Here is a 13,851-nt window from a genome sequence, read left to right as displayed (position 1 = left end):
GAGCAGCATTCGCTCCTTTTATCTTTTTTTCCTCCCAAAGCTGTACTTGTAAGACTACATTCAGCAGTGGATTAATCCCCAAATAACTTAGTTCAGCTTTCACAGCTGCTGCCAAACAGCCCGTCTCCTGGACGGGTGTAGACTTTGTGGTGGCTATAATTAACAGTTTGTCATGGGGCGGGGGTTGTGACACAGGGAATGAGAACTGGGCTGGGGAGGTCACCAAATACTAGTGAAAACTGCCAGCAAAATAACCTACAGGGGACTTCTGTTGGAAGGGGACAGGTCGAGGAGGATGGGTAATAAAAATGAGTCCTGCAGCAGTTGGTCTGTGGGGAGCTAAAGGACTGGATGAGCTGGGCAGGCTCGTGTGTGCATGTGTGTGTGTGTGTGTGTGTGTGCACACACACTGGGGAGACTGTTCGTGTGCATTTGTGTGTGTGTTGGATGGAAGAGGGAAGCATATCTTGATAAAGACTGTAAGTTTTGTTATTAAATTTTGTTTGAAATCTGATTTTTTTACTTATTACCTCTGTGACCTTAGGCAAATTGCTTATACCTGTCCTCTCTGTGCCTCAGTTTTCCTCTCTATAAAATGGGGATTCATTCATTATTCAGAAAATCTCTGTTCTAGACACCAGGGATGCAGCAATAAATAAAAAGTCAAAAATCCCTGTCCTCATGGAGCTTACATTCCACTGAGGGGGAAAAAAATCCTCACAGGGAAATTAATTATAAGTATTAAAACAGATTGTTCATTGAAAGTGCCTAGCACGGTATCCGGCACATAATAAGATTTTTAGTGAAAAGAAACAATTATTAACATTATTATTCTTAAGGTTATATTTACTAAATGACCTCTCCCAGCACCCTTTCCCCTCCCCCCGCAAAAAACCGTCATGAGTCTAAATTCCACCATTTTATTTTACAAACAGATTTTTCCTTGGGAAGTAACATAGGAGTATTTGGGGGAAAGATGCTCTGTAAATGTTTTGCTGGCTCAGTCAAAACAGTGTATCTTTGTATCAGACATCCTGAAGGATAGAAATGTTTCTTGAATGGATTTTGGTAAAGGCAGATCAACTCTCAGGTGACAGCTCAGACATGACAAACTGGAACAATGCAGAAAGGAATGCGTGAACGGGCTGGATTAAGAATTGCAGGGCAATTACTTTCTGCAAACTGATACGCAAGAAAGAAACACAGGCACACCTTGTTATCCAGAAACACAATAAGCAAAAATTCACTATTACAGAATTGTAGAATAGGCAACCCCCTACGTAAAAATGGGTTGTTATTAAAAAGGGGGATGGGGGCGTTGTGAAATTGGTTTGGAATGTGGGCCTCATTTTCCACTAGAGTAGAGTTCATGGACTGATTCTCAAGGGCTTATTTAACCTACACTTGCCTGAAATGTATTATTTCCCCCTCACCAGCCACTATGCGCAACATGGCTTTTATGGGAGAACGCAATCAAAGGAGCCTCCTCTCCCTGCCCCAACCTGGTACCACTTTGTACTAACTATACAGGGATTCCCCTTGGGTTCCCCTTATCCAAAAATTCATTATCCGGGGCTTGTGGTTAAAAGGTAGCAGGAAAGCTAAAGTTGTCATAACATTAAAACATTCATGGATTAATTGACCACTTATCAATTTAGCTCCACTGAGACATCCTTCCCCATTAACACTGGGCCTCCCACTTTGTTGAGAGTCAACTCTTTGTGCATCTTTTTTTTCTTGGATTATCTGGATTCAGGCAGCAATTGCAATAGATTGCACAACACTTGCAAAACAAAGTAACACATTTTTCGAAAGATATAAGATTTTATCAAGTTGATGAAAGGGATTTTGGAGACCAGGTTTGTGTCACATGAAAATTCATTAACAAATGAAGATAACTTGTTATCAGTTTTAAAAAGTCAATAAACTGACTTTTTAATGATGACAGCCCAGGGGCTTCAGAGTGACTGGATGTTAGAGGCTTATGACAGGTCCTTAGGAAAATGTCATATGTCTCAAATATTTTTGCAAAAGCCAACCTCTTAATGACCGCACTGATGAAAGTGAAGGATGTCACGTGATGCCCTGTACAACCTCGTTAGGAAACAATGAGCCAAATAAATCAACACTTATTTTATTCTTTGTTCTTTATGGAACTATCAAGTTGCTGAAATTATAACCTAAATTTTATTCAAAGTAACATGTGTACTCATTTCTAAAAATTTTAGTCTCATTTTTAAAGATAAAGTTCCAAATCTCTTTCCCATTATATACTATGAAATTTTGGTCCCCGTCAAAGGGGAGTACCCTCTTCCAGGTTCCAGATTTTCTTCAGTAAGGAGAACTTTGTGTATTTGAATTAGGGACATTATCACTCTAGATCTGCGATCCCCAACCCCCGGGCCATGGCCGGGTACCAATCCATGGCCTGTTAGGAACTGGGCCACATTATCACCGCCTAAGCTCTGCCCCCGACATCCCCCCGACCCCTGCAGGTCTGTGGAAAAACCGTCTTCCAGAAAATTGGTCCCTGGTGCCAAAAAGGTTGGGGACCACTGCTCTAGATGACCACTGTTTTAGACACTCTGAATTAGGGTTAGCGGGCAGTATGGGAGCAAGGTATCTATTAGTCTAACATCTCTCTGTCTACACTGGTGATGGTTAATCTTTGCAAGGTCATGGACTCCTTGGATGGAGGGAACATCATGATAACTGAAGACTCTTTCCCTAGAAAGTGCATAAGCACAAAGAAAATTTCAAGGGGTTCACATACCTTCTTGATTTCTATCCATGGATCATAGATGCTAGATCATGAATATAAATAACCCCAATCTACACCCTAGACTGCAAATCATATATTATTTATTTATTATGTACACATATACAACACACGTATATGAGTGTATGTATATGTATATATGTGTATGTATACATGGTTTATGCACACATACTCATGCATATACTTATACATTTGAGCACCTATTAAATATGAGAGCACTTTATATATTTTCATCTTTTTGTTTCTGACAGTGACCTTGTGGGATATGTAATATTATCCTAATTTTACAGATAGGAAAACAGCCTTGAGAAAAGTTGAGTAACTTGCCCAAGGTTAATAAGTGCTTGGGCCTACTTTTCAGACACTTGGGTTTTCTAAGGCCTAAGCCCACACTATTTCTATGACATCTGGTCAACTCTGTGTGTTCACATATCACACTAACTTTTTTTCTTAATAAATAACTTTTACAAAGTCTTTCGTTATTACCCAGGAAATGCTTGTTTGTTGTAGAACAATTACACATGCTAACCCTTAACTTTTGGAGTGTTCTCAATTCTCTCTCTGTTTTTTCACTGTAAGTTGAAGAGAAAGCAGGTATTATTGTTATCCTTATTTTACCGGAGATAAAAGGGAGGTACGGGAACTTAAATGACTTGCTGAGATCAACCAACCAGTTGGCAGCTCATCGATGGCTCTAACTCAGGTCTCCTGGCCTGCTGTGGGGCCTGTATCTTTATTTTGCAGATGAGGAAACCGAAGCACAGAGAACTTGGTCACTTGCCCAAGATTGTAGCACTAATAAGGGATTTGCATGCCAATTTTTTCAAGTCTGATAAAATTCATCTCCGTGGTATAATAGCAAGTCCCTTAAAAACAGAGCCACATTCTGGAGGAGGAATCAGAGACTGTCTTTTATCTTTGTATTTGCCTGTACTCTATATCCACATCATGATGATTGATGCTCCTGATAATTACCTCAAGGCACAATAAGATTTTGAAAAATCTTCTCAACAATCAGGGAAATATCAATATCAAAGCAATATTCAAGGAAAGATTAACCTGGTTTTTTGTTTTTTATTTTAAGTTGGATTCTAAGTCTATGATGATTGCTAATCCCATTTTTAAATTTGCATTCTAATTCTCTGAAAATACTCCTTTTTTTTTTTTTATTTATTTTTTTAAGACAGAGTCTCACTTTGTTGCCCGAGCTAGAGTGAGTGCCGTGGCGTCAGCCTAGCTCACAGCAACCTCAAACTCCTGGGCTCAAGCAATCCTCCTGGCTCAGCCTCCCAAGTAGCTGGCACTACAGCCATGCGCCACCATGCCCGGCTAATTTTTTCTATATGTATTTTTAGTTGTCTGGCTAACTTCTTTCTATTTTTAGTAGAGACAGGGGTCTCGCTCTTGCTCAGGCTGGTCTCTAACTCCTGACCTGGAGCGATCCACCCACCTCGGCCTCCCAGAGTGCTAGGATTACAGGCATGAGCCACCGTGCCTGGCCAAAATTACTCCTTTAAATAAAACACCTTGACCCTACAGTATCAGTGTCAGGGAGAACCACACATAGAGCCCCGCCTACAGGAAGACCAGCACTGCAGAAGAGTTTCTCCAAGCTGGGCAGGCACTCCCTCTAAAATTTCCAAGAGTAAATTTCTATGCCATATTTGCTCATGAATGTATAAACCCAGGTAAATAAAGTGATAAGGTTTCATAATTATTTGCTGGTTAGGCAGATAGATGCATATATACACCTGTATGTGTGTGATTCTCGGTGTAAATATATTACCTTTTTTTAGTCAAGGAAAATATTGCCCCTCATGTATCTCTGTACTGCCTATTCATGAGAGTAGAACACTTCTAAATCCATGTGCAATGTGAATTTAACAAGCAAATTCCCCCACTCCTCTCCCTTCCTCACCCACCAGATAGGATGTTTGGCACACTTTGGGATGCCATAGGAATGGCATGGTGTAAGTATGTGGAGAGAGCAAATCGGTGTAGAAAGCAAATTTAAAACCTGTAATCTGTGGAAGGCATGACAGCCAAGAGAGAAAATTTGGGTTAATGTGAATAGAGACTGAATTTAGCATGTTCCTCTTGGGAAAGAGAAAGTGCTCCCCCAAGGGTGACAACCAGATACGGCTTTCAGTTCTGTGTGTTTTCCTCTTTTCCTGATAGTATAAGGAGGAGTCTCTGAATTACCCACAAACCCTAACTTGGCATACTCCTCATTGTTTATTCATTCAACAAATATTGAGTGGCTACTGTGGGCCAGGAGGATGTTAGTGTTAGTGCAGAAGGAAGCGTGTACTCACCAGTGCCGTGCATCCTTCCTGGGTAAGGGAAGGTTACATTTCCCCACTATGCAACTGGCTTCTGGCCAGTGGAATTTGACCAGAAGTCATGGGCTATTCTTCACCATAAAATAGTCTGCATAATCTTCATTATGCTCTGCAAAGACATTTAAGCCTACTTGAATCAAACTGAGAAATTTGATGGGCTAGCAAGATAGATAGAAAAGATGGCTAGATGGTGAGTGTGCAGTTTACCAAGGCACCGAGGTAGCTGAAGGTAGAAGTTTTGCTTTTCCTTTAACACCTTTTTCATGATCAAGAAAATAGTAGAAGGGAAAGGGAGGAGGGATTGATAGAGAAGATTCCTGTGCTACAAGGAATAGGAACCTATACTGGCTATCTGAATCCAAAAGGGATATGTAGTAGTTGGGGCTCTTACATGAATTCAAACTATTTTTTTAAAGGGGAGGAAGAGGAATATATTGGCTTTTATATCTGAAAAGTCAAGGTGTGATGGCTTCAGGTATGGCTAGATCCAGGGGCTAAAAATAATGGTATTAGGACTCTATCTCTTACCATCTTTTGACTTTGCTTTCCCCCAAGGGGATTTCATTCTCTTGCAGACTTCTACCATAAGATTCACCATAAAAATAGAAAAACAGCTGCTGATCACTCCAGATGTTTATATAACAGTATGGATATCATAGAAGTATGGAGCCTCTCTCTCGCAGTAGTTCTAGCAATGCAAGATGGAATCTCATTGTATCAACTTTTATTGTGTTCCTGTCCATGAACCAACCACTGTGTAGCTAAAAAATAGGGTACTTTGATTGACTAGGCCTATGTCATGTTCCCTCCCCAGGGTCTGAGAGTGGGGGAAGCATAATTCACAAAAGAAAAATCAAGGTATTACTACAAAAAAAACCCTCCAAAACTATACTGAATGATAAGCAGGCAAAAAGAACATGTGATACAGGGCTTTTGAAAACCTGTGGGGACTGTCACTGAGTTGAAGGTCTCGATGGGTATCTGAGCTGCACAGGACCGGAGCTGGGGAGTAGAAAATCAGGATGTTTGTCTTCTACTTTCTCATCTGCTTTTCTGTCCCCTCTCGTCCAATTTCCTTTACTTTCCTCATGCCCTTGCCCTAGCCTGCGTGTTCTCACAACCTTATCATAGACTGGCTCAGTCTCTTGGAATCCTCTTTCTCAATCTCTAGGGGAGGAAGCTCATTGGTCCATCTCAAAACCAGGTCACAAGCTACAGGTCACTGACCAGCCTTATAGATAGATGTATTTGCCTGAAGCAGGAGTTCTAGATTGGTACAGTCAACTCTACAAGTTGGGGCAGATCAAGCTGTTTGTGGGGTGTCTCCTTCCAGGTGTGTGGATAAGGTCGAATCTTTAGAAAGGTATAGTAGAGAAAGCTATAATATGTATCAAGAATAGGCAGAAACTTTTGCAGAATCGGGCTACAAGGCCATTCCTAGAATATGAGCCTTGTAGAAAAACCTGGAATCTCCTTGATGAAGACAGGAGCCAAGAATGGTCTGTCAAGGAAGCAGGAAGTCTAAGTTAGTTACCAAGGAGGCAGAGAAAGAATCAAGGCAAAGGCTTGGCCGCTCCGACACAGCACAGATTTCTTCTCCTGGGGAGGTGAAGTGCAGCCACAGGACCTGTGAGTTGTGGTATCTTTTAATATCAGGCAGTGCAAGTCTTCCCTGGCAGCCCTCGAGTTGCTTACTCTGAGTGTGACTCAGCTCTCCTTGGGGCCCCAGCTGTCTGTGGGTCTGCCTCCTCCCTGTCAGAGGCAGCAGTGATACCTGGAGTGATGCACCACCTTCTCTCTCAGCCTTGGTCCAAGTGTGAAAACATCTGCTTCCTGCCCTTCATCAACTCATAAGCAACCCAGGGGTTTAAGTAAGCAGTGTTATTAGAAACAAAAATTAAACATGTGCATGCACATGCGCAAAAACCCCCCATAGAAATTAAAGTGCCATAAATTGATGCATATTGATTGAATTGAGTTTGGTTGGATTAACAGCAAGAGAGAGTTTTTCTAAATGTAAGTGATGAAATTAACCTGCGTGCTGCACACATGCACTTTCCTTGCTGATGTAGATTTCAGTTGACAGAACTTTCAAGCCAAGCAGGATGTTAGGTCTCTCCTAAGTATTCATTCATTTGTTCATTGATTCTACAACTATTAATATTTTCATGTACATTATGTACCAGAGTGTCCCAGCATCTTCTTGCTCTTCAGCCCCAGCCTGTGCTTTCTCTCCCTTCTGTAAGTTCCCTGGGCTTCTTTGTGGCTTGTGTCCTGGTTGCTGGCCTCCTGGGTATGAATACACTGTTTTCCTCAGATATTCCTCCCCCAAAGTTCTGCACCTGGGTCGCCAAGATTCAACCCTTGAGATAGTTTTCTTCCCTGTCCATTTGGTCTGGGGACATGCTAACATTACTTGTCCCTGTGGATGAAGGTAGTGTTCCTCTCCTAGCACCTGGACCTAGTCTCCCTAGAGGTGGGTGACATATTTCCATGGTGCCTGAGTGTCAGATTACAGACACAGTCCAATCCTCTTTAACCCAACCTACGTGTTCCTGTTTTTTCTCTGAGAATTACCTCCAGCTGTAAGTGCATATACAGAAGCAGCTCACTGGCCCTCAATCCAATGAGCAATTCACCTGGTTTTGAAGGCATTTCTCCAGGGTGTTCTCAGCTCCCAGGTATTGTCAAGGGAGATGTAGTAGGTACTGCTTTTACCAGGGACCATTCATCATATTGTCTTTGAAACCAAACCCTGTGCTGCCCACCGTCTTCAGCAAGATAAGCAGCAGGGGCATCCTGTGAAGGTTGCAGCTGTACTGTTAACACTATTCTAATGTAGTTTGGTGAGTAAAAAAGAAAAATGCTTAAAGTTTTCCTGATTTCCTTTTAATTTTTAGAACAAAGTGGTAGTGATTAGCCAGCCCTATCCACCCTTGAGGAAGTCAATTTAAAACCTGGTAACCAGCCAACAATATAAAAGCATTTGAATGCTGTGTATTTATTAATTAATGTATTTACTTGGTGGATGGGCAAGGACTCTGGTTCCTGCTCTTATGGTGCCCTTTGGCGAAAAGACTCCGTAGTCTAACGTGACTCTTTGGGGAATCTCTCTGAAGTAGTAAGTCATTCATGGCCAACCTTTTAATTGAAGGTAGTAATAATTCCAATAATATTATTAAGAACCACCATTAGCTCAGGAAGGACTGAATTCACTGACGTAATGCCAAAGCTATGCCCAGCGATGACTGCTTTGCTGAGCCCCTGGGGGAATAACTTTCATAATCCATTGAAAAGTTATGAGCTCCTTGCGCTTGCACCAAGAAAGAACTCGGCGTTAACCATTTGGGAAGCCATGTAAAAATGGAGAAAAAGCTACTTGTGCTTTTAACAACTTAATTAATGGCTGCAAATGGAGTTAATTCTCACAAAAAAACCCATGGAGGAGGTTGGGATGTATGTCGACAATGGAAAATTATCCTGATTTTATAGGTGAGGGCAATTTCCAGACAGTAGGAACAAACATGGTCAGGGAGAAAGAGAAAAGATGACTTTTTGTTGTGGAAGGAACAGGGCCCTGGGCAGCGGACTCCCTGTCTGGGTTGGGACAAGGGAAATCATTGTGTGGGAAGAACTGAGGGGAATAAGAGGAATCCGGGTTAATAGCCTAACAGAATTGGGTTCAGTTATTGCTTTTGCCATTTGTTAGCTTTCTGACCTTGGGCTAAAAGGGTTAACCTTTCAGAACCTTAGTTTTATCATCAATAAAATGGGAAAAGTAATATTAACTAACTGGTGGAGTTGGAGGGGTCAGTGAGATAATGTATGTCAAATTCTTAGCCCAGTGCCTGGCCCGTAGATGGTTACAACTATCTAATATCCTCATCAGTTTTCTTTATTAACTAATTCTATAAATATGTCATGAACACCTGCAATGTGTCAGGGACCATGTTGTATATAGAGAGCAATTTCTTTTGAGTTTATTGTCTAATTAGGGGAGTTGGACAAAAACAAGGAAACACAGCAATAAGTAAAATACTTGTGATTTGTACTGAATTTGAAAGCCTGGCTCCATTGAGTACTCAGTGGATTAGAGCTGCCATTTGTACTCAGGGACAGAGAGTGGTTTTTAATAACTTGGGCTTTAGCATTGGTCAGACGTGGGTCAGACCAGCTTGGACACCAGTCCCTGCTCCCTGTGGGTGTCTCTGGGCAAGTGCTCTATGCTTTCTGAGCTCTGCTTCTCCCTCTGCACGTGGGGGTGACTCCCTGCCATGCCTGGGACATGACAGGTGTTCAGCAGGCAGAGCTGTCACCCTCAGCCAGTCCCACCTGTCCTCTTAGCAGCTCTGGTTCGTGCCTCTCCATCTTCCACAGTGTGATTCTATACTCCGCAGATGAAAAGGAAGTCAGGGAATTCCATTTCCATTTTTCTGCCTGGACATGGGTGAGGAATTTCCCTGAGGATTCGGATAAAGCAGGGTTGTCATTGGTGTGAGAAGGAAAAGAACAGGAGCCATCCAGGAGCACCTGCAGCCTGCCAGGGGCTCAGCCACAGGCCTGGTCCCAAGAGGAACTGGTGCAACAGTTTATAGGTTTATAGGATGGGCAAGTCCACAGGATAGGGACTGGGAGCCAGGGGTGACTGGCATACCTGTGAGACCACGCCAGGTGCTGGCAGCAGTCGGGGGATTGTGGCAGGGCACAGCGCATGATTGGGGTGAAGCTGGGAAGGACTGTTCTCATCGCTTCCTCATTTCTCTTTGAATGATTTGGTCCAACCAGGCTTAGAAGTCATGACTGAGCACTTATTCCGAGAGTCAGGTCTGGTTTGTCATTAGCAAGTGAGGCCGTTAGAACAGGGGTCTACAAACTGTGGCCTGCAGGCCAGATCCAGTCCCCTGGTTCTTGTTGTAAATAAAGTTTTATTGGTGCACAGCCACGCCCATTCATTTATTTTCTGTAGCTGGTTTCATGCCACAAAACAGAGTTGAATAGTTGTGACAGAAACCAGATGGCCTGCAAAGCTTAAAATATTTAGTCACCGGCCCCTTACAGGAAAAGTTTGCCAACTCCTGATTTGGAATGTTACCATTTTGGTAGGAATAGATTCATTCATTGAGCTGTTTATTCATTCATTACACAAATAATTATGGAGCATCTAAGATGCTCTATATGCTGTGCTGGGCCCACCAGTGTCCCAGTGCTGTGCTCCATCCTTGCGACAGCTGTGTGAGGGGATGATGTTACTATCCCATTTTGCAGATGGGGAAATGGAGGCTTCTGAGGGAGGATGAGTGATTGGCTCAAGGTCGTCAGCCAGCAAGGAGCAGAGCCAGGACTAGATCCAGGCCCGGTTGTCCCCGAATTCTGTGCTGTCAGCCTTACTCTGGGATGACATCTCCCTCATTTTTCCTTACTCTCCCCCATTAGCGTGGATGACTGTGAGAAGGGAAGAAAGATAAAAAATGATTTCAAATAAAAATCTCTGACAGAAACAGTTGCAATTTAAAGTGATGGATGAGTGAAGTTGCTACTTATCTGGCAGAGCCTCTGTTGAGTTGAGATGATTCCTCATTGTGCGTGGTCCTGAGCTTGCACTCTGATTGCTTTAAACAATATCAAAAAATCATCTGAAAATGTTTTCCCTCATAATGATATGATTTCACCACTAATGTTGATAAACATTAAAATGACATACAACATTTCCTGTTTCAACCTGACAGAGATCTTGGAGGATTTGTCTAAATATTAACATATCTTTAAAATAATCAGCGGGTGATTATCTGGATAAGAGGTCAAAAAAAGGATGTTTAGAAAAAAGAAAAAATAAAGCGAGGTAGGTTTTCCCCTTCTGAACTCTCTGAACTGCTGTGGGAAGGGGAAGAGCTGCCCTCCTGCTTCAACAGGTTAAAAATAACTACTATTAGTGAGCAAAAGTGAGATTTCATTATCCTTTAATGCTCATTCTAGACATGGCTTTTGCCAGCGTCTCCATGCAATAAATGCAAACCAGAGTTTCTAACTGGAAATAGGAGAAGACCATCTTAGCCGAATGGATCACGCTTCCTTCTAATGACGATTTATGAAGATGGTTTAATCTTACAGTCTAAGTAGAGGTTCTACTGACAGGTTCTCATATGAACTGATTAGGCTTCCCCTGTAGACATTTTTATCAGACTGATTCATTCCTCTGGAAGAATGCTGGCTTTTACATTTTTTTTTAGAAGAGATTCCAAATGGCTTGTCAAGATTACATCTTGCATGTGAATCTCAGCCAGGATTATGTTACAGCTGGGACTGACAATATTTAATAGGTAGAATTCAGGCAGGATCATAGAAACGGAGCAAGCTGGTCCCAATAAATAGCAGGAGTGTGGATGTGTGCCGTACCTACATCCCAAGTAGTTTCAAGGCAGTCTGTGCATTGGCTATCCTGGGAGAATGCATGGATACATAAAATATAATATTCAAAGAAAATAAATTACTTCAACCTTTGTCTGTTACTTATGGCATGAGCAGACTCTTATAAACTCTCTTCATGTCTGGGGTGTTCCATGACCTGAATTCCTAACCACCCCTGCAGATCCGCTGTAAACGCTACATGCTTGGGAAGAGGAGAGAACCAGCCCCTTTTGTGCTAAGCCGGCCTAATGCAGAGGTCTTGGCTGTGCTTGATAAGTGCTGACAAACTCACCACATCTGAAGGGGCTCCTTTGGAGTGACAAGTCCCCAGGTCTTGGAACACAAATGGAGCTTCTAGCGGGCCATGTGGGAGGCAAGCAGAGCACGTGGCATTTCCCACCCGGACCCTTGACTCCCAGGCATGGTATGTTTTGTGATTAGAAGGAAAGGGGACTGGAGGGGTGTGCATTGGTGTCATCTTTGTGTTGATTAAAAAGAATCAAGGATGAAATCCTTAAAGGTGCAATTTTGCTTTTCAGTGACGTATGAGAGGAGGAATATATTAATTCTTCCTGGACTCAGTAGAATGTAAGCTCCACAAGGGTAGATATTTTACCCATTTTCCTCACTGCTACAGCTCCAGAGTCTAGACCAGTGCCTAGCACAGAGTAGGCACTGCATAAATACTTGTTGAATGAATGAAAGGCCATTGAGCATTCACGCATGTATCTGTTCTGCCAACACATGTTAAATGAAACGCCTATCACTAATATGTGTCAGGCACCGAAATAAAGAGCAGCCCCTCAGGAGCTCGCAGCCCAGTACGGGGAGATAGATACGCCAGCCACCTTTTCAGAACCCTTGTGGGCAAGGAACACGGAGTTATTTTATAAGATCTCCAAATGTGCCAGTCTATCCACTGGATCAGTAAGTAAATAACATAGAACAGTTCACTATTTTTTCAAATATATGTAGATTTGGCATGGGTGATAAAATACAAAATAATTTGAAAGGGTTAATGTATTCCTGATACTTCTTTGTCATCATGTAATTTCTCTCCCATAGATGCAGTCCTCATCATGAGGAGGTCATGGAACTTTGTGCTATTCAAGGGACAGGCAGAATGGCACGGTGGAAACAGTGAGCTGGGTGTGTGTCCCCTACTCCCACCAAGAAAAGCTGGTTAGCCAAGGGCAAGGCAAGGCAGGGCCCAGCCCTTGGAGGTCTCAAGATCCTTGTCACCAGGGAGCATGTGCGTATGCTCTTCCCCCTGCCACCCCTGCCCCCGCTCACCCCCTTGGCTCAGTTGACTCCAGCTCAGGCCCCCCCTCTGCTTCCTCAGGGAGACCCTCCCTGCACCCAGCCTGGGCCGGTTCCCTCACCACATCCACAGGCTCCTCTCTCCTTCCAGCTCCTCATATCCTTTGTCACGTTACCACTATCTGTGGGATATATTAACCCCATGAGAACAGAGCAGTGTTGTGCATCTTCCCGTGCCTGGCCCAGGCCTAGCGTGTCATAGGGATGGGCAGGTGGCCAGACAGAGAAATAAAGGAAACCTCCGCACACCATTTTTAAAATGTGGACCACAGCCTCTAACCCATGGGGCTGTGACGAGGTTAAATGAGATAACATATGTGAAGTTTCTGGCTCTTAATGCTAATGAGTAAAAACTATTATTTTTATTATGACTATAAATATGACTATGATGACAAAGAATTAGGGCGTACAGGACAGGGTTCAGGAGATGATGCATGAGGCAGCGGCCAAATTTTCCAAGGCAAGAAATGTCACCAGAGTTGTCTGGACATCTCGGGCTTTCCATGAAATCAAATCAAGATTCCAGACCGCCCCAGCTGTGTCGTGGGAGGAGGAACCACATTGTCACAGCCTGATGGTGCTTGCAAGAGCTGTGGGTAGCAAGGGTCTAGTCACTGATGTCCTGGTGCTGTTTGCCTGGTGAACCACGTGCCTTCTCTGGCCCTCAGCTTCCTCCTTGGCCAAGCTGGTTTGGATTCTACCTTGCCAGGCTGACATGGCCATTTTGACATGACCATTTTGATGATCACTTTTTTAAAAATTGTAAGGTGTTATCTCATACAAGTTACCTGTCTCTGAGTTTTGAACCATGCAGGAATAGTGGTGAAAAGACCATTCATGTTTTCGAGGGACAGAAAGTGAGTATGCCTCACCTGCCGGCAGGCAGCACAGCACAGCATTTAGGTGCATGGACGATGGAGCCAGGCTGCCTACATGGGACCCCGCCAGCTCAGCCACTCTTTAGCTGTGTGTCTTAGGTGAGCCATTTAACCTCTTTGCTCCTTG

At 43.1% G+C, this 13,851-nt stretch overlaps 1 protein-coding gene across 2 annotated transcripts in view; it reads left to right on the top strand.

Moving 5' to 3' along the window:
- ERC2 (ELKS/RAB6-interacting/CAST family member 2) overlaps positions 1 to 13,851 on the top strand; it is an 887,395-nt gene that overhangs the window by 754,668 nt on the left and 118,876 nt on the right. The gene's annotated exons all lie outside the window — the stretch shown is intronic.

This window comes from Eulemur rufifrons, chromosome 7 (genome assembly GCF_041146395.1).
Source record: "Eulemur rufifrons isolate Redbay chromosome 7, OSU_ERuf_1, whole genome shotgun sequence".
NCBI classification, from domain to species: Eukaryota; Metazoa; Chordata; class Mammalia; order Primates; family Lemuridae; genus Eulemur; species Eulemur rufifrons.
The sequence above is the reverse complement of the archived record's forward strand: the minus strand, read 5'-3'. Positions and strand labels throughout refer to the sequence as shown.